This window comes from Gorilla gorilla, chromosome 16 (assembly GCF_029281585.2).
Source record: "Gorilla gorilla gorilla isolate KB3781 chromosome 16, NHGRI_mGorGor1-v2.1_pri, whole genome shotgun sequence".
Classification (NCBI taxonomy): Eukaryota; Metazoa; Chordata; class Mammalia; order Primates; family Hominidae; genus Gorilla; species Gorilla gorilla.
Window position 1 is genome coordinate 68,837,185 of NC_073240.2, and position 7,747 is coordinate 68,844,931.

The 7,747-nt window shown below is 45.6% G+C and overlaps 1 protein-coding gene across 1 annotated transcript in view; it reads left to right on the top strand.

Moving 5' to 3' along the window:
- PIAS1 (protein inhibitor of activated STAT 1) overlaps positions 1 to 7,747 on the top strand; it is a 220,401-nt gene that overhangs the window by 45,692 nt on the left and 166,962 nt on the right. The window lies entirely within an intron of this gene.

The following is a 7,747-nucleotide window of genomic DNA, read 5'->3' on the forward strand; positions in this document are numbered from 1 at the left end:
GCTCACTGCAGCCTCGACCTCCCAAGGTCAAGCAATCCTCCCACCTCAGCCTCCTGAGTAGCTGGGGATATAAGCATCTGCCACTACACCTGGCTAATTTTTTTTTTTTTTTGGTAGAGTCATGGTCTCACTATGTTGCCCAGGCTTGCATGTATTTTTGAATGAAGCCAAGATTGAGAACCACTGCACTAAGAGGTCAAACTTGGTAAGCAGAGTGAATTGGGATGCTATTAAATGAGATAGGGAACAAATAGTTCTTTGTGGTTAGGGTGTAAAATAGGTAGAGAAGCGGGAGGAAGAGCAAGTTCAGGCAGGAAATAATGAATTCAGTTTGGGATGTACTGACTGCAGTTAAAGGTCTGAGGTCCTGGAGGGGATAGCCAAGAGCCACAGATAGGGGGTTGGGGAGAAGGGGCTTGGAGAGGGTCCAGTCATCACTTCCTCTGAAATGAGGATAGGTAAAGATTTGGAGCAGCTGCCATAGGGACTGAAATGGTTCTAAGTTAAGGACAATAGCACAGGAATCTATGCATCAAGGGCTAGCAATGAGGGGTTAGGTGAGATTGCTCTATATTAACTCTAATATTAACCCTGTATTTGAATTTGACCAACAAACATTCATCTCAATCAGTGGTATGCTGGAGCCAGCATGTACCAGTTTGCAAAAACAGAGGATCAAATTTACAGGAATTTTGCCAGACAGTTATGAAACACAGTCATTATTAAAATTGAATTACACAAACGTAAATGTATTAAAAATAAAGGTAATAAATAATCCCTTATTTCTCATCCCCCCCTTCTTTCTTTTTTTCTGACTACATTCTGGCTTTCTTTGCTTCCCAGACAAGGTGGCAGAAATCACCATTCCCAGATCCTGAGTTTATGAGTTCTGTCTATTAACCAGCCACACCGAAACTGTAATCTCTCAGTCTTGATTCCAGATTCCCAGGGAAGGAGCTCATTGGCTCAGCTTGTTCCAGATACCCAGCTCTAGACTTATCAAAGATTTTTCTATAAAATAAAGATATGGGAGATATGGAAGCCAGACCGAAATAAAAAGCCTACATCTCTAGGTCCATTTTTTTCTTAGGGCAAAAGAATACATCATTTGTGCCCAGAATGCACTGGGTATTGAAGAGATGACAACTGTCTTCTGCCACCAGCCATCCAAAACTTTATAGGAGACCTCTTGTTCTTACTTCAGCCTAAGACAAAAACCAGATAGCGCTCGTCTCTGGCAGAGAGATGAACAGCTCCACAGAGTGTCAGGCAAACAATATACATTAGCCTAAGTGGCAATTTATAATTTTAATGGCCCAGCTGCTTGTCATGGTAGGGTGGGGTACATTTTAAGTTAGTACTGTTTACTGCGAATAAGGCTAAATTTCCCCCATCATTCATTGCAAAACGTCCATGGCCCGGAGGTCTCATCAATGTTTAGGGCAGTTGCTGGCTTAGGGCTTGGCTGACTTCTTAGTTCATTAACTTCTCATTGACCAGCTTGAGGTTAAAAAGGGGAGCACAACACAAATCTGTGGAATTGAGCAAAAGCGAGGGTTAGGATTAGGACTGGCACACTGTTTATTATTTCCCTTTTGTCTCTGTTTTTTTTTTTTTATTTTTTTTTTATTTTTTAATAGAGACAGCATCTCACTATGTTGCCAAGGCTGGTCTTGAACTCAGGGGCTCAAGCAGTCCTCCTGTCTTGGCATCCCAAGATGTTGGGATTATGGGAGTGAAACACAAAACCTGACCCATTATTGCACATCATTAGACTGTGAGCAATTGAAGGCAGGGCTCTCTAGAATCTAGACTCCAGGTTATCTTGGCCATCCCATAGCTCCAGGTATCAGGCCTCGGGATATGGTTTGGATGTGTGTCCCTGTCAAATCTCATGTTGAAATGTAATCCCTGGCCGGTCACAGTGGCTCATGCCTGTAATCCCAGCACTTTAGGAGATGGAGGCAGGCTGATCACTTGCAGTCAGGAGTTCGAGACCAGCCTGGCCAACATGGCGAAACCCATCTCTACTGAAAATGCAAAAATTAGCTGGGCGTTGTGGTGTGCACCTGTAATCCCAGCTACTTGGGAGGCTGAGGCAGGAGAATCGTTTGAACGCAAGAGGCAGAGGTTGCAGTGAGCCGAGATTATGCCACTACACTCCAGCCTGGGCGATAGAGCGAGACTCCGTCTCCAGAAAAAGAAAAAGAAACATAATCCCAAATGTTGGAGGTGGGGCCTGGTGGGAGGTGATTGGATCATGGGGGTGGGCTCTAATTATTTAACACCATCCCCCTTGGTTCCCGTGAGATCTGGTTGTTTAAAAGTGTGTAGCACTTCCTGCCTCTCTCTCTCCCTCCTGCTCTGGCCATGTCAAGTGCTGGCTCCTCCTTCACCTTTTGCCATGATTGTAAGCTCCCTGAGGCCTCCCAGAAGCAGATGCCACCATGTTTCCTATTCAGCCTGCAGAACCGTGGGCCAATTAAACATCTTTTCTTTATAAATTAGCCAGTCTCAGGCATTTTCTTATAGCAATGTGAGAACAGACTAATATACCTCACATAGACTGGTCCTTGATTTTTTTATTTTTTACTTTTTTAAAGTCAGGGTCTCACTCAGCCACCCAGGCTGGAGAGTAGTCATGAGATCATAGAACACTGTAACTTTGAACTCCTGGGTCCAAATCGTCCTCCTGCCTCAGCCTCTCGAGTAGCTCGGCCTACAGTTGTGTGTCCTAGCCAACTACAACTGGCTAGTTTTAAAATTTTTTTGTAGAAATAGGTCTCATTGTGTTGCCCAGGCTGATCTCGAACTCCTGGGCTCAAGTGATCCTCCTTCCTCAGCCTCCCGAGTAGCTAGGACAACAGTTGTGTGCTACCACACCCAGAGAATTTTTTAAATTTTTGGTGGATACAGGAGTCTCACTATTTCCCAGGCTGGCCTCGAACTCCTAGCTGTAACAGACCACAGGCTCTTTGCCTCCCCAAGCAATGAAAGTTAACACTGACCAAGCAGATTTTCCAGACAAGGCTTTTATTTCAGGGCTTGTACTCAAGCACAAGGGAGACAGTGAAAGTGGAAAGGATCTGTCAGCTGACTACCAGAAAAAGCTGGTGGGGATTTTTTTATTAGACCAAGAGTGAGAATCACATCAGGGGTAAGGTATGCAGGCTGGGCTGGGCAGTGCACATGATGGGTACGGTATGCAGGTCACCATATCTGATTGTGATGGTTATCTTGAGTAATGGGCCACCTGATCGTATGGCCAGAGGCAACAAGGCTGTAAATCAATTGTTCAGCATTCCTGCCCTAGGTGGGACTTGGCGCCACCTTGATGAGATATCTGGGTCTTCTGAGGCCAGTTTCTAGAATTCTTTAAGTAAAAGAAATGGTTAAACATGGAAGCACAGAAGAATGGCTATTTTCTCTGTATGACTAAAGCCTCAGGGTTAGGCGGTATATCATCAGTGAGATAGTGGTGTGGGTTTTGTGATCAGTGGGACAACAGAAGAAGGAAAAAGAAAAAAAGGAGGCTGAGGTGGGAGGATTGCTTGAGCTTGGGAGGTTGAGGCTGCAGTGAACCATGATCACTCCACTGCACTCCAGCCTGAGCAACAGAGTGAGACCCAATCTCAAAAAAAAAAAAAAAAAAAAAAAAGGAAGAGAAAAAAGAAACTAGCTGGGCGCCGTGGCTCACGCCTGTAATCCCAACACTTTGGGGGCCGAGACGGGTGGATCACGAGATCAGGAGTTCGAGACCAGCCTGGCCAATGTGGTGAAACCTCATCTCTACTAAAAATACAAAAAAATTAGCCGGGCATGGTGGCGAGCGCCTATAGTCCCAGCCACTCAAGAGGCTGAGGCAGAAGAATCCCTTGAACCTGGGAGGCAGAGGTTGCAGTGAGCCGAGATCGCGCCATTGCACTCCAGCCTGGGTGACAGAGCAAGATACCATCTCGAAAAAGAAAAAAACTATTAGAGCCATGAATGAATCTGACTTTGATGACTCAGAGAGCATAAGAATATGTGAAGGAAGAACTCTGTCCCATTCCTACATGACATCAAGGGATCCTCCCCCCTCGGCCTTGCTACATGCTGGGATTACAGGCGTGAGCCACCATGCCTGGCCCTTGATATTTTTTCAAGAGGTAAAGACTTGTTCCTTATAAAATTGTATATTTTATTAAACAAATAAGATTTTAATGCAGTTAATTTCATCCCCACTCTGGTCAAGGAAATGTATATTATGTTTACCAGTTACTCAGCAAATGTTTCTCAAGAACTGTCTTAGGCCCAGTGAAGCCAGTCAAGGAATTATCAAGCCCATTGAGGAGGGCTTAATCATTCAGTCATCTACTTGCAGGTGGTTGGTGCAAGCTATGTTATATTTAAGCTGTATTTGGATTACCAATTTTCAGGAAATTAAGACAGAATGAAATACACTTGGCATTGAAACTATTTTGAGCCAGGGATGGTAGCTCATACCTGTAATCCAAGCACTTTAGGAGGCCATGGTGGGAAGATTGCTTGAGCCTAGGCGTTCGAGACCAGCCTGGGCAACATGACAAGCTCCTGTCTCTACAAAAAAAATGTTTTTCTAATTAGCCGGGAGTGGTGGTCTGCGCCTGTAGTCCTGGTTACTCAGGAGGCTGAGGTGGGAGGATTGCTGAGCCTGGAAAGTAGAGGCTACAGTGAACTACAATCACTCCACTGCACTCCAGGCTGAGCAACAGAGTGAGAAGTCCCTGTTGAAAGAAAGAGAAAGAAAGAAAGAAAGGAGGGAGGGAGGGAAGGAAGGAAGGAAGGAAAGGAAGGAAGGAAGGGGAGAGAAAGAAAGAGAAAGAGAAAGAAAAGGAAAGAAAAGAAATAAATAAAAGGAAAGAAAAAACTACTAGGGCCATAAATGAATCTGTCTTTGATGACTCAGAGGGCATATTTTTTCCTTTCTTCATTTAACAAATATTAAAATACTGAATGTCCCTTATGTGTGAGGTCCTGTTCTAGAGCTTAGAAATATAACCATAAACAAGACAGACCCCACCTTCAATGAGGTCTCTAGTGTAGTTGGGGGATGCCCGTAGCAGGAGAGGAGTGGGCTGATGGGCTGGTGAGTGGGGATTTCAGTGCTCAAGGAGCAGTGCACGTCGGGATTGCCTAGAGAAGGGGTGTGTCACTCAGATGTTTGGGTGGGGCATGGCCCAAGAAGGCCCTCCAGAGGAGGTGACATCTTCTTTTGAGACCAGAAGATCAGTAGGAGTTTGCAAAGGGAAAGTAGGGAGGGGAGGGTGGGACAAGATGTTCCAGGTAAGGGAACAGACTGTGCACAGACTGGGACCAGAGAGCTTAGCCTCCAGGAACGAACCACACTCAAAGGTCCAACAGGGCCTCAGGGCTGTGGTTGAAGTGCTAGTTGTTACTGTTCTTCCTGACTGTATTGCTAAACTGGGACATTTGTACATTACAGTTTATTTCATCTCCATCATCTGCCCACCATGAGCTCTATGAGGTGGGTAGGTGTTGCACCTCCATTTCACAGACAAGGAACCTGAGGCTTGGCATTGTTGTAAGGTTCTGTGAGTATGGGGAAGTCTTGGGGAGTTGGAGGTTGTGCCTGCCTATCCTGGCCTCTGTCACTCCACAGCTGCCTTGGATGAAAGATCACTTGAAAGGGTATCTGATCTACCTTCATACCTCTGGGCAAAAAAGTGTCATTTGCTCCTCTGGGAGCTGATGGAGGTACGAAGGCACAGAATTTCTGCAATCCTGCAGCATAATTAAACACATGGATGCTAACACAGGTAGACCTGGCCTAGCTCTGCCACTTGTTAGTAGCCATGTGCCTTGGGCAAATTACTTAACTGAGGCTCAGCGATGCTTCCATCCAGCTGAGACTTGATCTGAGTTCTTCCCCTCTTCAGCAGCAGGGGTGGTGCAACACAGCTCCAGGGTCTCACCTAGTGCCAATATCACTGCTGGGGAGAGGGATAGCGGGGAGTGGCAACGTGCTCCTCATCAGACATGTGGTACCACTGAGACAACCATCGGCCCTGCCCACATGGTCCCTTTGGGCCCAGTAATGCTGTTATCTTCATGTCATGTTTGGGATTCAGGCACTGTTTGTGAGTCTGCTTGTAGTCACAAGCCAGCACCTTCCTGGGGATGTGCCACCTCTCAGGAAGCAGAACCATGCTCCCTGCTGATCAGAGACCCTCAGGCCTCTCTCTTCTTCTTCCCCACCAAGAAGCTCTATTTTTGTCCCTAAACACCATCAATACCTGCAAACCAGCTTCTTCCCTTTATTTCTTAGCAAACTCCCTAATTTTCCCTCAGGCTTCTTGGGTTTCCCGCAAACAAAAGCCAGAAAGCTTTGCCTCCTTCTGCCTTCTGCTCTGCCTGAGAGCTTTTTCAAGGTTTCATAGTTCAGAGATAACTCTCTGTTTAAATGAGAGGAATGGGGAGGAGCAAATGAGGGAGGGAGGCAACCTATTAAAATCTCAGTATGTAAAATCTAGCTGCATAGGCAAGAGACAACTGAGGTTCCCAAATTCGAGAAGCAAGGGGTACATAGAAGGGGACAGATCCAAGGGATGGGCAGAAGAGAGAATCATTGACACTTATAGACCAGTTCAATGTGGGAGTCTCACCACGCATGCCTGAATTAGCACTCTGACCCAGGTCAATCAAACAAAGCAATCAGGAATTGTCATTTTAAGTTGACCTTCAGTTACCTGCAAGTAAATGAGTTGATTTACCATCTCTTGACTCCTCTCAGTCAACTGAACACAGTAGAAATAAACACGTATGTTTTAGGTTGATTGGGCTGGATGAAGGGTATAAGGGGCTTCATATGATTTTGTGTGTAAATGTTTAAATTTTTGCATATTAAAAATGTTTAAATAAGTAAATCCACTTAAAAGCCAACTTTTATGATCCATCAACTTTTACATTATAAAAAGAAATAGTTGGCTGGGCGCAGTGGCTCACGCCTGTAATCCCAGCACTTTGGGAGGCCGAGGAGGGCGGATCACGAGGTCAGGAGATCGAGACCATCCTGGCTAACACAGTGAAACCCTGTCTCTACTAAAAATGCAAAAACAAAATTAGCCAGGCGTGGTGGCGGGCACCTGTAGTCCCAGCTACTTGGGAGGCTGAGGCAGGAGAATGGCGTGAACCTGGGAGGCGGAGCTTGCAGTGAGCCAAGTTAGTGCTGCTGCACTCCAGCCTGGGGGCAACAGAGTGAGACTCCGTCTCAAAAAAAAAAAAAAAAAAAAAGAAGTAGTTGAGCTAATATTTCAGACTCAATGTGAACACTTCATGCTACTACTGAGATGTTCTCTATAACCGTTAGTTCAGATCTAATGAATGTTTGAAACTTGAGAAGATCTCTTGCTAAAGAATAAAAGAAACATGCAGCGCAAGAGAGCAAGAAATGAGGGGAAAACCCTAAGGCCATAGGAGCCATGTCTGTATTTTCTCCTTTTTTCTTTCTTTTTTTATTTTTTTGAGACGGAGTTTTACTCTTGTTGCCCAGGCTGGAGTGCAATGGTGTGATCTCCGCTCACTGCAACCTCCACCTCCTGAGTTCAAGCAATTCTCCTGCCTCAGCCTCCCGAGTAGCTGGGATTACAATCATGTGCCACCACACTTGGCTAATTTTGTATTTTTAGTAGAGATGGGGTTTCTCCGTGTTGGTCAAGCTGGTCTCGATCTCCTGACCTCAGGTGATCCACCCACCTCGGCCTCCCAA